Below are 15,034 nucleotides of genomic sequence, written 5' to 3'. Positions count from 1 at the left end.
AAACTACTTCGGGTCGAAATTTAACTAATGCTGTGGGACGAAACGAAACGGAGATAATGTTTCGCACCGGAGAGACCACGTGCTTCACCTTCAAACAGTATAGTTTCGACCCACACACCGAGGGAGAAGTATGATTGAATGAAGTTGAGGTTCTGCCTATCGCCATTAGATGCATGGAGCCCTCATATTTTTGTCACTAACAGGAGAACGGTGAACGCAAACTGGCCATTTGATTTATAAGCTCAATGATTTAACATCTCTACACGCACGTCAAACGTAATGGGTCGAAACTATTCCCTCTTTTTCCCCTCCACACAACTTCTGGGATCGAAACTTAACAATGAGCAGCGGAGTTTCGATTAATTTAGTTTCGTTCCTGAGAATAGATAAAGAGAATAAAGGTCGAAACTAAAACCAGGCCTCGTATTTTCGTTCCCCTCCAGGTTTCCATGACAAGTGAAATGAAACATATTCGTTTCGTTTCACTTGTATCTCCGGTGAAATCTTTACGGAATCACCTGTAATTATCAATAAGACAGTTTCCTATCATAATATACAAAGTATTTGGTTTTAGAAATCCCAGTTTAGACGAATGTTAATGGCCAATTTTAACCATCGTCTGAGATTACCAATGTATGCATGAGGCACAGAGCTCAGGGAAACATCTCTTAATAATCACCTATTAAAATTGCCTATCGTCGGAAAGTTTCCTTCGTTTGATAGGGTATTAATAATCCTTAATTAAGCCAAGCGCTATCTGCTATCAGGGTACTCTGCTACCTGCTACCATCCTGCATCGTATCAGCGCTCAAAGCCTCGCACCAAGGTGGCCGGAACCAGAATAACGTCACACGGGCTTTCCCCCGCATTCATACTTAGCCGTCGCGTTTTCGCGCGCTTGAATATTTTCTCTTTTCATTAAATCGCGAAAAACATACCGTCATTTAAAAATCTAAAAGCGTGAAATACGTACTCCAGGAGTAATAACCTTTCAATTTAGGTAATAAAAATGAAATAGGAAACCACCCTATTATGAAATTTTGTCTGTACCGCATTATTTTTAGGCTCTCAATAAATTAAAAGACTGGTCTGATCGACTAAGCTTTACGGATCTTTTTCTGTAAAATTTCTTGCTCTCCATTTCCATTCGTGGATCTCCGTGCTTCTTGACCCAAAGTCCGTGTTTTTATGCTACTGGCCAGTTCCCACTCCAATCTCTTTCTCTCTTACTACTTCTCATCTAACCCCACCTCCGAGAAAACCCTCCTCTTCTTTTTCTGATGGGAAGAAAGCTCTGCAGAGGAGGAGAGTTCTTTATAATCCGCGCTACGTCAAGAAAGATTGTTTTTTCATATTACGCGATTAGGTTGCCCTCTGGTAGCGGAGGAGAGGAGAGAGAGAGAGGGAGCTTTATGGGACGTCTCCTCGAATTTCGGAAGCGAAAGGGCGAAGTATTTTCATGGGGACCGACGGGCAGGGGGAAATGGCGGATTAATTTCGCTCGAGGGTTGATGGGAAGGAGGAGAGGGTGGGGGAAGGGGGGTGGGGGAAGCAAGAAGTAGGGGGGAGGGTGGAGGAAGCCGATGCTCAACTTTTATTACACACGGAGGGATGTCTCAGAACGTTGACATGTTGATGAAAATATTGCGAGTTTCGCACGTCATTTTTTTTCATCATAATTCCGATTCGAGATCGAATGACTTCAAAGGTGGTCGGAAGCAATGTTTGCGAAAATATCGTCAGTGCCGTGCGAGCGGATTGGTTTAATTTTTCATTTCTTTCTTTTCTATATTCATCCTGTGCGATGCTTTAATATGCACACCGTTGAGCGTCAAGTTGGCGAGAAAGTTGATGTATGCGGGACGATGCGTCAAAAGTTCTTCCTCGGAGAAATGGCTTATTGCTAAAAAATTTTGTCTTTCGGGTGGTTTGACATCCTCTCGAATGAAATATCTCGACAGAAAGGCGGGCAGGCTGTCTTCTAGAGCAGCGCTCTTCAATGTAAAACGCTGCATTGCTGCGAATTTTTATGATCGCAGGGCTTGAAGCGACCTTTTTTTTTCCTTCCTCGTGATGGCATTCGATAAGACATGAGCGAGCTTATGAAAATCTCGGTGAAGACATTGCGGAATGCATCTGTCGATGGGATGGTGGCGTCTTGTAGCAGCGACCCACTTTGCAGTAAACTCCTCACCAATAAAATCTCCATGACAGCATAGCCTAGAAAAATGGGTAAAAAATAAACGATGGGCAGAACAGGTACATAATTTATCGATTCCGTTGTCAAATTATGATTCAGTTTGTGTTCTTATCTCTTTGTTTCATCTTCTATTTGTATTCCTCTTTGAGCATATTTATTTTTTATGAATTCTTTATGAGGATAAAAAAAAATCATAATTAGGTTTTCTTAAGTTTTTGCGTCAAATCTTTTTTTAAGAATATCCTGAAATAAATTTTGATTGAAATAACGAGTTATTTAAATAATTTACCCAAATAAATATGGATTCCTTTCGTCTGCTCCCCTTTAGGAACGGTTCTAAAACAATAGTATGGTTGAAATTTCGTATATTTTTACTGCTATACGAGTAGATAGCTCAGTAAAACTGCTGTTATAGACCTTCCTCTGGTACCCACGTTATCAAGGCTTCTTAGTATATGTCACTATTGGCCATGACCTTCTATCTCTTGGGTGCATTGAGTTTTTCATTTCGTAACTTGTAACATAAAGTCCACGTTTTAGTTACCTAACATGTATCCGACCATTTAATTGGGAAGTCGATATCAAAAAGGAACATCCAATAAATGATTTAGCTATTTTCGATACACATTCAAATCATTGTGGAGGTCAAAATGCATTTCAAATAATGTGATGAGTGAGGTGCCGTCTCAGTTATCAGTTATAGTCAACGAATTCAATCTGCAGGATTTAGGAATAATTTTTTTTGTTCTTACGTGGTGTGTTATTTTTATCTTTGCAAGGTATATTATTTTCATATTGATTAATAGTAATTCATCGATTTATTACGTAATTAATGCTATCTTTAGTCTTTTTTGGCCCATTTCCTTCCTTTAATGTTTCAGATTTTTGTATCTAAAACTATACCTTTTTTGCTTAAAAATTCTGCACAAAGTAGGTTTATCTTTTCTGTATAATATCTCTGATTTGTTGTTTTTTTAAAGGATTTAATGCTTTCGTTTGCGGAATGGTTAACATAATTTTGGCAACAACATATTCTCTCCTATGTAAACTTTCTTTCACTCTCATAACTTGCGTTCTGTGGACTTTGATATATTGAAACGTATCTCATTATAGAATAGTACACGCAAAGCAATGTTTTCCTTCCACGAAATGACTTTATGAACATTCCCTTCCCTTTCAACTCAGTTTTAAATCTTTGCAGCAGTAATGGATACGTCTATTTTCAACCCCTTAACACCCGCTATAGAGTTGCATGCAACAGCTTCAACTTACGAGATCCTGCGATTATTTCAATTCCATTTAAAGTTCATTCTTGAACAATCATTCTATTCCTGATACCTTGATTATTATTGACTGATTTTCATGGGTTATTCTCGCCAATTATCCGTGTTTAAATTTATAGGTATTCTTACTTGATGAGCATAACTAATAATTCTGATTTATTTGTCAGGGTAACTTTTCAGGTATTACAGCTGTACCGACTTATGCAAATCGTTGGTAATAAGTGAAGGATATTCTCGTTTCCCTTCTATGATTCTTGCGACTCACATTCACCCTACCCTTTCCCTTTTTTGCGCTTTCGTTTCACGAATTATTCTGATTTTAGGTTTTTTAAGAAAATTTTTAACTGATGTGCAATTCCACGTAAATGTCATACTGACTGGTTAAATAAAAAAAGTGGTTGGAGGCTCTGATAAGAATCAAAATTTGTGCTATAAAGTCTAGACTTTCGTTATTAAGTGCTGACACTTGCATGAGTCGCGTGCGTCTCTGATAAGAGAAATTTTTTTAGGTGCTCACCACAGTTTTTAGCCACATACTAAATTTAATGAGTCATCTACGCGCAAAAAACATCTGTTTCGCTAATTGATTTTTATGGCCACAGTATGAATAAATATTTTCTATTTTGAGGTTTGTTCATTATTTTGAATGATTTTGAGGGTTTTTGCACAAATTTGTTTTGTTTATTTTGAATTAAAGAAGTTATTTTGAAAATATTTTGGCAGTGAATAAATTTATACCAGAAGGGAATCACAAAAGTCAGTCCGTGACATTTCTGGTCAGTCCGTGACGATGCTTTTCAAGAGGAATTACTCCTCTGTAAAATCAGTTATTTTAATGGGCTTTGCAGCATTATGAAATTTGCATTTGGTGTTCTGAGATGTATTTTACTGAAACTCTGATCACTCTTTGTTTCAGAGCAAACCTTAGAGGTTTTACTCTGAGCTGAAGTTGGTTTCATTTTTGTCAGTCCGTGACAGTGAATTTTAAGTCACGTAAGTCCTGTATTTTTCAAGACAAAGTAGTGTAACAACCAAAGTTAAACTTCACACCATTGTGCTGCAATTTGGAAGTTGAAAAAGTTTTGTATGTTAGTCCGTTCGCGTTACGTGTGTTCTTAAAAGTTCAAAAACGCATTGTGACGGTCAGTCCGTGACACGTGGAATCGCCCTGATCTCTTTGTTAGGGCACCTACAATGAGGATCCAAGCACCCCGTTTTTTTCTATGTAATTTGATCGTAAAACGAAACTTTCTTCTGAGTACCCCAAACCCCTAGTTCTTGCTCTGCTCAGTACGGATATCGGTTTTCTGAATGTAAAAACCCAATTATTTCCCTTAATCCAGAGTACATTAAATCTCACTTTGAATATTGTGTAGTCATCTCGGCCATTTTTGTGCGGAAACACGAATTTGTGTTCAATAAAATCTTGCCATTCGCGCTTGGATCTCCAAGAATTTTTAATTCCGCAAAAAACTGGAAATATGCTATTAAATTTTCCATCGACTGATACATGCCCGGTAATAATTGAAATGCATTCTACGTATAATTGGAATTGTATTTATTTTCAAGGAGTTACGTTGTTTTTGAAGGTATGTGGGTGCAGATGAATGGTATATGTTATTTAATTCCGAGGTTTCGCTATAAATACGGGACATATAATCAAAAATAAATTATATTGGAAAATTTTCGTTCTATAATTTGTGACCTTCAGGTGTAACAGAAGATTCTGCACTTCTAGGCTTTCAATTCAAATGATTTTGAGGAAACTGTCCCACCCGCCGAGGTAACTGCAAATGCAGAGGAACATGGGAAAAATGTAATTGCGCCAAAATGATGTAAGCGTAATAAATTATTTAAAACAGTGTTCTTGATTTAAAGGGAAAAACTCCATACCGTGCGTAATTAACTCGGGAATGAGTGAGAAATAATGATCATTATTAAGAAATGTGTATTTTGAAAGCTGAAGTTCAAGTACCTAGAGTAAATTGATATTGATTGTTTCGCGTCAATTTCGTATATAATGATCGACGAGTAAATTTAAAGATAATTGGTAGTAAATAGTATTTAAGCTTCAGAATCCCCAAAGTTTATGAGACCCAAAAATTCTGTGAGTTCATTATTTTTATAAAAATTATTTAAACTTGAACTTAGCTGTTAATTAATTTTCGCAAAATCGATGAAATAAGGAGTTTACATTCAGATATTCTAAAATTATCTTAGCTTTCTTATCTCCTCTTAAACCTTTCCAATTAATTTTATCGACTCAAACTTACCTGGGAAATTAATTTTCTGCAATAAGCCTCGCTTGATAGCTAGCTATCAAGATAGATAGCTAGATACACGCTAGAGCACGCTACAATAAATTTTTCCGAAAATTTCGTATGCTCCAATTTCACATCATAGTATGCATATTATATTGTTACATTATGTGTTCGTTATTTAACTCATATATATAATTTAAATAACGAATCTGCATCTTACCGTCTTTGATCTTAACCAGTTGAGTGACATTTTTTAAAATTTCATTATTTTCTGTAAGTATATCAAATTATTAAATGACGCTTGCGGCATAGGCGAATTTCTCTTCCTTTTTCTTGATTTATGGTTCTAATAACTTACTTTTCTGCTGAATTCGGCTGAGTATTTTGAAAAACCGATAAAATAAGGACTTAAAGTTTCGTATATTTTTCTAAAATTATTTCAGCTCTCTCATCTCCGCTTAGACATTTCCAATTAATTTTCCATGACTTGATCTTAGCTGATAATATCCTGGAAAATCCAGCTTTCTCGACTTCAACCTTCTCACAAAAGCCCTTCCACCGTTGAAATTACGCTAATCACTCGAAGTGATTTCATTCCTTATTTTTCTTTCTTTAAGGAGTAGGATCAAATCTAATTCATCACGCATTCAAATTCCTGTCCAAGCTATCATGTCTTTCATATCCTACGAAATAGGTTGGAAAAGTTCTGCTATTTATTTTTTCCCCTAATATATAAGTAAACCTGGTGGTATGTCATACGCCCCACCGCGCCTTACTTAATTACTCAAATTGCCCTCTACGTAAGCGTGTATTATCTTAGATTCAGTGTTATTCTTCTCCAACTCTGCTTTCACACTCTATTTCTGCCGAGAAAAAACGATATATTTTGCCGTCATGAGATCCCTCGCGCATTTTCAATGTGATCTTAATATTTCATTGCTTCATTCATAAAGTCTATCCCATGGTTTTATCTCCGGAATGATAGGGATTACTCTGAAAATTATCCTCTCGTTGAAATGTAGAAAACAGTCTGCAATGTTGTACACGAGATATTTATGTGGGTAAGGAATTACTTTCACTGAAACTTTTCTGTATTTTTGTTTGTTTCCTTTGGTGGAGAGTAATGATTTTTGGATTTGCAGTAGTAAACGTTTTAGTAAATCCGTATGAATGTGCTTTAGCCTTTCCAATCTGACCTTCATCATCTTTTGGTGGCCTACTACTTTGTATTCGATGCTTTCTCTATTGAATTCTAATATTTTCCATTTCTTATTTAAATTTTAGTACAATTGAAGTTTTTGAATTGAACTGCTCACAAAGTGAGCTTTGGCTTAGACGTGTTCGCAAGATTACTAAAATCTGTTGAGAATATCTGAGAAACTTTATTCGCTAGAGAATGAATCAAATTTATAACATTTGAATTCAATTCAATTGTTTTTTTTAAATACATTTCACCTACACTGCTGTGCTCAAAACTTGTGCTTTGGCTTCGATGCGTTCGTAAGATTACGAAAATCTGTCGAGAATATCTACGAAATTTTATTCGCCGAGTAAAAATTTATGGAGCCATTGTCGCTTACGCCGAAGAAAGGATTTGGAAAGACGGAGAAAGATGATGAAATTTCGAATCAATGGTAATAGTCTGGTCACCAAAATTTTCCATTTGACCCGTTTCGTGAGCTCTCTCCAAATGACATAGCCTAGACCGTGGACCCAGTCCTAGTCCGCTGCCGTTGTTCGACGGCTTGATCGTAGACATGTCCGTGGGGGTACGGCCGTGGCAGTCATTGACTGCAAGGGCTATAGGTTACCTACCCAGTGTAGGCCTCCGTAGAGTGCATGGCGTGACCCAGTTTGAGAATTGCGTGTATCCGCTCCTAAAGAGAAAATTGAATCCGTGTTTCTGAACGGGCACTTCCAGCTTGGCGGATCTTAAGTTTTTCCAGCTACATTCTTAAGTTACTCAGGTTACAAATTTTATCACCTTTTTGTAAAAAAGAGAATGAAAATTTAGCGCCGCAATCTGTTCGTAACTTCGCCAATTTTTATCTTTTGCTCGATATGCTCCGAGTAAAATTTAATCCCTCGCCACTCAGCTTAAAGTCCGCATCCACTGGCTTACTGAGGCAAGGCGACTACTTGATGTAGACTACAGATTTAAGATACGTTAACTCTTCGAACGAGCAGTGAAATAGTCGGGGACTGTGAGCAACAAAATTCCGAAGTGGCATTAGTTGGCTATTTAATAAGGCTACGGGTAGGTCATTAATTACTAATTAGCACATTCAGAGGGAATATCTCGGATCGTGTAAGTAAAGAGATCGTCATCTCTGGTCATCAATTCTAAGATTGGTTTGACGCAGCTCTCCACTCAATTCTCCCATTAGCTAATCTTTTCACACCCACGTATTTCTTCTCATTCACAGCCTTTTTTGACTTTTATATATTCTATTCCATTCGAGGTCTTCGTTATCCGTTCTTGCCATCTTCATGTCCCTCAACGATTGTCTTCATCAGGAGCTAGATAAAATGGACTCCTAGAAAAGGGGGGTCACGTGAATTTAAAATTACGCAGCTGTTAATTTTAACAAGTAAACAAAGTACTTTTATTTAATAACATGTCCTTTTTAAGACAGCGAGAATGAATGCATTTCAATTACCTGCATAATTTCAGAGGAGAGCATGAGCATGCATTTTAGTTTGTTACTATCCAAGTAGTCCATCCAAGTAAGCAGTATATTGGGATGGATAATATTCTTCAGAAAAAGCCGAAAATTCATAAGGTATCAACAGGGGCATAAAATTTTAATATCACATTTTTTCAGAATTTTGTGGTTCCCTTTCGATTTTAACTCAGATTTTCCTTTATAATTGGCTTAAAGCTTGAAATATTTAAATTTTATGATATTAGCAATAAAAATCACCATGTTACTTCTACAGTGTATTTAAAAATTCCGACCGGTTTTTGTTGTTGCACCATTATCAAGTACATAAAATATCTTATTATTAAATTATCTTACCTTAAAGTGCTTAAATATATTTTATGTACTTGATATTGATGTAACAGCCGAAACCGGTCGGAATTTTTAAATATATTGTAGAAGTAAAATTTTTTCTTTTATTGCTAATATGGAGCCCTTCTATCACGTACAAGCTTCAAGATTCTATTTAATTTAATGATCTTCTCTGAGCATGTATTTTTCCCTGTCGTTTTACTGCTTAAAAAATTTCCATAGGGATGTGTACAATAAAGATGCCACGTTTTCTCTCTTTTTTCACGCGAAGTGAGTGGTTGGAGGAAGAAATTATACAATCTGTTGTTCCCAAAGCCCGAAAACTTCACGGAGCCCCTCGTCGCTTCTTGACCTTTTCGACGTGCTCGTCCCCTGTCCCTTACGATTCCGCGGAGCCACACTCCGTGCCATTAAATTCCCTAGTACTCGAGAAGAGATGCCTTGATCTATCTCCTGCCGAAGAGAGCGCGTTCATTCATATCCCAACGCGCTCTCCGACCGGTGAATAAAAGCGTCCGGCAGATCAGCAGTCAACGATCGCGGTTGTATAGCCACGCCTCCTTCCGGTAATAAGTCTAAATAATGAAGTCGTGTCCGTAGATGAACGATTGACTTAGATGCTCCATTTTCTCTCTCCTCGGCGAGAAAAGCGCATGTGGTCGAAAGAGAAATTGATAGGACCTCGGGAATTTGGTGTAGTAATAATGTTCCATGCATTAATTATTCCATCGGATGAGATTTCATCAGTAATATAACCATAATTATTGCACGGTGGGTAGATAGATGGGTAGAGAGGGATAGGACGAGAATATCAATACCTACCCTTGACCCTGACATAAATATATTTCTGAAGTAATAATTTGAATGCATCTAAGGCATTTAAATAATATTGATTATACATATCTAATAATATATATTATCTCTTTATTCCCATCTATCGATCCATTTTATTCGCAAAGAATTTAAGCCAAGAAATGATTCGTTTTTTTTGCGAGAGCATAAAGATGAGATAATAGCGCGTGCAGCGTGATAATATTGTCATACAATTCGATTAGTATTATTTACTTTCAATGTATTCTTGTGTTCTCTTATCTTCAAATTTTAAATTATAATAAAAAGAGGAGATCTTCAAATTTTTAATTATGATGAAGAGTGACTGATAAAAGTGTCTTACTTATGACTTCCAGGGACTTCGCGCTTTCGTGTTCATTCACGGATGATGGAAATGGATTTATTTATTTAAGAAGTTGCTCACATACAGCATTTCTGCCAATTTATAGTGACGCAGTAACAAACATAAAATTCTAACATAAAAAATTTGAACAGAGAGCAGTGGCATAAGATAGTAAAGAACAAAATAGAAGGCACGAGGAAAATTAAACATTTGAATATTTATGTAGAGGAACCATTTAAGAAGCACAGTAAACTTAAGTATAAAATATAAAAAAGTATACGTATACCTCTTAGGTGCTGGCACTAGAATGACTATTCGGTAGGAGGTCGTATGAGGCAATCGACAAAGGCTTACGGTCAGTAGTATCCGGAGCTAATAAGCTTGACTCGTATTTCATTCATGAGCAAATACATCAGCGAATAAAGTTCCAGTCAAGCTCGGAAACTTCGCGTCGGAACATTCAGCGGTGGAAAACGTAAACCGTACTGTTTAAAGTTTTTTGACATATTTTTATACACTTTTGAACGATAAAAATACCTATTATTGAACAATAATAAATTGGACATTAATGTTATATTATATGACTATTATAATTTGAATATGTGTGAATGTAAACATTTAGGATAAAAATCTCGATTACACTGCTTTTAAGACTAAGACTGGGTTGTGCAAATAGATGGCAAAATTGGCGAGAGGGTTTTTGTGACGCATATTTATGAATATTTGTTACGAGTATTAATTACTTGCTGTTTCATCGTTGAACTAATATGGTGGTAAAAAAAAACTGTTCTGGATGCTCCCAACCTGTTGTTAAAAGTATTCTAGGGAATTCAGAGCTGTTGATTGATTATCGCTGTACACTAAAGCCTCTTTATCGCAGAACTTCATCCAGCATAAGTCCTCTTATGCTAGCCGGCACTTGATACTGTGTTCAGGACCAAGCTTGATGGGTGCCGATCTACATTTAGCGTATACTAAGCTATTATGAATTACGCAGCATGCTCATTCTATTTCATTAAACGTTGGAAAGCTATCAGTAAAGTTAGAATCCTCGATATTGTGCTGGAACTAATTTCTAGTGACATTGGCTTCAGTTCGGTGAATTGTTATTCGATGTTTGTTCTAGTATTTTTGGATTATTTTACATTCGTTTTGTACTTTTAATTGTGCCACAAGCATTGAAGAGGATTTTGGGCCCGCTATTCGAGGAAGCAACTTTTAATTAAGGGATAGAGCTGTCAATCCTTTAATACTTTACGTTGAGTTAGCCACTACAAACAATGAGGAACGTCAGTTCGTGAGAGAAAAAGACAACGATGGTCCCTAGCAGATGACAGTGGCGCTTATTAATTAGCATCCAATCTCAGATTTTCATCTCTTTCGGCTCTTCTTATTCGCTCATTAAAAAAACTCCTTCCTTTCCCAGAAATGGTGCAACACATTCGATGAATATCGCCGCTGGATAAATTTAGTTTTATTTTATTTTATAAATCTAGATTTCACTGGGGAACAGCCATTTTGCTTTCATAGATCTGTGATTTGTTTTTGACTAACTTTTGGCCTCTGAATAAAAAATTACCTCAGTTTTTTAAAATCTATAACGTCACCTTACAGGATACCCTCATTTTATCTCTTGCGACATAAAAAATGGCAAATGAAGGAATTTTAAGGGAAATCTCACCATATATACTGTCTATACAGGAAATTTGTTAAGGACTGCTATTAAAAGGTGTGGTTTACCTATGACTGTGAATTAACATAAAAACAATTTCAGCGTATGCAATCCGCGCAACACCAAAACTCCTCCCAAGAAGCAAATATTGGGCTGCTTGCCTTCATCTCACTATAGTATCTCCTGCATTGCTAGACTGCTATGCACCAGTCGCTGGTCTCCTTCGTATTCAGCTAGCCGGCTGATAAGGCTAAAGTCAGCCAATAGGGTGGTTTCCTATTATTTTTTTATTGCCTAAATTGAAAGATTATTACTAATGGAGTACGTATTTCACGCTTTTAGATTTTTAAATGACGATATCTATTTTTCGCGATCAAATGAAAAGTGAAAATTTTTAAGCGCGCGAAAACGCGACGGCTAAGTATGAATGCTGGGAAAACCCCGCGTGACGTCATTCTGGTTCCCGCTTTCGCTGTGTGAGGTGACCTTGGGGCGAGGCTTTGAGCGCTGATACGACGCAGGCTGCTAGCAGGTAGCAGAGTACCCTGCTGGTGGGTATCGCTTGGCTTAAATAAGGATTATTAATACCTTATCAAACGAAGGAAACTTTCCGACCATAGGCAGTTTTAATAGGTGATTATTAAGAGATGTTTCCCTGAGCTCTGTGCTTCATGCATGCATTGGTAATCTCAGACGATGTAAAACTCTTATCCACTCGTATAGAAACTAGGTCCCTGTGACGTCACGTTGAGTGGCATCGCATGGGCGCCAATCTGGTTTTTTCCAAATGCGGTGAAAATTGACGATTGCCATTCGTCTAAACTGGGATTTGTAAAGCCAAATAATTTGTATATTATGAATACACTAATGATAGGTAACGAATCGCAATCAATGCTTTTCGTTTTCTTTGATGAAGGAAACTACCCTATTGGAGAGCAATGATGCCTCCTGTGATCGACGCTCAATATAACCGAGTGGTCACGATCGCATAAGTTGTAGTAAAAAAATTTGACGTGGTAGAAGAAAATAAACTTCAGTTTTGGAATCAACGTGTCTATTTTATCCTTAAACAGCTTCAAATTCTAAGTCAACAGACATCGTGTTAAAAATTGTTCTGCAGCTATATAATACCCTGCAAGCCGCCTAAAAAGGCGTGTGGCTGGATGTGTTTGGAAACCAGCCGTCTACATATAAAAAGCAAATTCTCAAACAAGATTACGACTAGCGTTTATTAAAGTCCTTTATGGTTCGGGGGAAAAACGAATTTCCATATCTATCCATTCGGCTAAATATCTCTCTTAATTTATCGTTTCTATCAGACCTATAAATATTGTGGGGCTCGATTATAATGTTCTCTGTGTCGCTCTCAAAGATATCTATTCTCAATTTTTCAAATAATCTAAGCCTTGCGCGCAGCCTCCGAGTCTCTAACGGCTCCCAGCCTAATTCGCATAAGATTTGGGTAACGTTGTCTGTACGCCCGTAGCAGTTTTTGTCTAATTGGTCCTCGGACGTTTCCAAAAACGCAGCATAGGTCAGCAACATTTTTATCACTTCTCGAGCATTTTCCTTGACGACCTCGAGTGATTTTTAGTTTTTATTCATCTGTTATTTACTTTTTCCTGTTCTATTTCCGTGAGAGAGGTAGAAATTAGCAAAGCGACGATATCCTGGAACTAAATCGGGACCGAAACTACTGATGTGAAGGGAAACTTTGCCTTCGCGGCTTTTCACGAAAAGAAACGAATGAATAAACAAATAAACCAGGGACGGATAGCTTTTGTGTATTATTTATTTTCTTCCCGACCAGCCGTTGCAGCGGAGGCGACCCCTTTTGCGGTCTGCTAGGGTATTCGCACCTCGGGGTTTCCAGTTTCCGTCGGATTTTGCGAGGGGAGTGGAAGGTGGACGCTGAATGGGAATCCCTTGGACATCGATTGAATTCCTTTCGTTGAGGGTTGGGGGGGGGGGGTGGGGTGGAGGGGTCACTTCCTCCCTATCGTTGCCTCTGACCCCGTGTCATCCACCGCAACGTGGGCTTCGTTTTCTCCCCTCTGGTTTTTCCTCTTTGTGCCCACCGGCCGATTGATCCGGACGAATAAAAAAACCTCTCTGGATATATATTTAAGGGAATTCATTCAGATTTGTGAATTGAAAAGTAAGGTAAAAATTACATGTCGATGTTTTTGGACGTTTTTAGGCTTCATTTCGTAGAAATCGCAAGCGCAATCTAATTTCAATAAAAAAAAATTATAATAATAAAAAATTGTTTTTTATTACTCCAAAAATAAATAAAGTACAGAATAGTTTGATTATATACAAGGAGTAACTTTAGGTAGCCATCAAGGAGAACCTGGTTCATAGCTACCATCATTTGCAAAAGGTCATGCTAACATAGAAACATTTTAGGCACAGCATTTGAATAAAATATACCTGGCACTCTTGCTTTATTTTTATTATGAGAATAAAATTTTCACAATATAGTGCACGTAATAAAAATACGTCATGATATCAGCAATATTGGTCCTTCGATTAATTTTAAAAACGCAGTATAAGTTAGCAACATATTTATTAACTCTAAGCCATTTTACGTGAGAATATTTTTTGATTTTTGCATTTTATTATCTATTATGTATTTTTTGTTCTGTTTCCGACGATAGTAAAAGGAAACAAATCGATTGATGATTTTCACCTGATATAATTACCTCCTTGCTTTGCTGGCTTACTTACTTTAATTGCACGTAATTTTTTAATAGGAACTTTACTTCCTAAATTTAGAACTCTTAATTTTTATCCTCCATTCCATTGATTTAAACAGGTCAAAAATGACTTCGCAATATTGAAAATTAGTATATTTAACGTTAGTTTGGAGTGAAGAATTACGGATCCGCGGTGTATTTTGCCTAATTCCTTAAAGCATATGGAATGCTGTAGAGGTGATTGTATATTATTCTACCTAATACGGATAAATGCTTACCTTCATATTCATAATACTTTTCGAGAGAATCTTGTGATCGTGGTTACTGTTAAGGTTTTTGTGTACTCCCTGCTCTCAAATTGCTTTTAGGTAATAATTTTTTGTATTTTTCCCCTTCACTAAGATATGATTTTTTTCACATTTTTAAGATTTACATTGTTATAATTTTGAAAACTCCTGTCGCTCGTGACTCATTTGACTTCCCGGAATGGTCTCGGTGACCTAAAGAGTCATCTCATTGGCCAATGGCCAATCGCAACTCCGTCTCTGGGTTTGTAGTGTATTATCGGCTGTCAAGAGGACTCAGCGTAGTAATAGATAACGTTGCAATCTGGTGATTATAATTTCACAAATTTCATCCTCCGTCAAAAATTCTCCCTTGTCTTAATTAGGAAAGTTTAGATTTTGCGAAATGGTATTGCCTCAAGCGTGAGCCTTTTCAGCATTCGTAGT

This window comes from Ischnura elegans, chromosome 2 (genome assembly GCF_921293095.1).
Source record: "Ischnura elegans chromosome 2, ioIscEleg1.1, whole genome shotgun sequence".
In the NCBI taxonomy this organism is placed as follows: domain Eukaryota; kingdom Metazoa; phylum Arthropoda; class Insecta; order Odonata; family Coenagrionidae; genus Ischnura; species Ischnura elegans.
The sequence above is the reverse complement of the archived record's forward strand: the minus strand, read 5'-3'. Positions refer to the sequence as shown.